Source organism: Triticum aestivum, chromosome 1B (assembly GCF_018294505.1).
Source record: "Triticum aestivum cultivar Chinese Spring chromosome 1B, IWGSC CS RefSeq v2.1, whole genome shotgun sequence".
Classification (NCBI taxonomy): Eukaryota; Viridiplantae; Streptophyta; class Magnoliopsida; order Poales; family Poaceae; genus Triticum; species Triticum aestivum.
This window is the reverse complement of record NC_057795.1, coordinates 47,209,713-47,210,341: the sequence shown is the minus strand read 5'-3', so window position 1 is coordinate 47,210,341 and position 629 is coordinate 47,209,713. Positions and strand designations below refer to the sequence as shown.

The window sequence follows — 629 nt, the reverse complement described above, 5'->3', positions numbered from 1 at the left end:
TAGTACTACTCTCGCCCAAGCACGCTTAACTTTGGAGTTCTGATGGGATCCGGTGCTTTAGTGCTAGTATGATCGCATCCGACATGTTACCCCCGTCTTCGTCCCTTATCCTTTCCCCTCCCAGCTCCACTACAAAGACTATTGTACATTGCTTTGGCCGCTCCCTCTCAACTACGAAGACGAGTTTAACGCGGTTTCCACCACTCCCTCTCAACCGCACCAGTGCACGCTTGCCGCGCCACAACGCCGCCGCTAGACTCGTGAATCGTGAGCACCCAGCTATAACTTACCGCACTGATGGAAAATAATAAAACACGGTAAATATATTACTTACATGTGCGTTTTGTTTTGCAAGCGGCGCAAAAAAAATTTAAAAAGTGAATGCAACACGAGGACTTCCCAGGAGGTCACCCATCCTAGTACTACTCTCGCCCAAGCACGCTTAACTTCGGAGTTCTGATGGGATCCAGTGCTTTAGTGCTGGTATGATCGCATCCGACATTTTACCCCCCGTCTTCGTCCCTTATCCTTGCCCCTCCCAGCTCCACTACAAAGACGATTGTACATTGCTTTGGCCGCTCCCTCTCAACTACGAAGACGAGTTTAACGCGGTTTCCACCCCTCCCTCT

The 629-nt window shown here is 50.2% G+C and overlaps 1 non-coding gene across 1 annotated transcript; it reads right to left on the bottom strand.

The window, feature by feature from the left end:
* Window positions 1-378: 378 nt before the first annotated feature.
* On the bottom strand, window positions 379-497 carry LOC123150331 (5S ribosomal RNA). Its single transcript, XR_006475055.1, has one exon. It is a non-coding gene; the product is annotated as a 5S ribosomal RNA (ribosomal RNA).
* Between the last annotated feature and the right edge of the window lie 132 nt (window positions 498-629).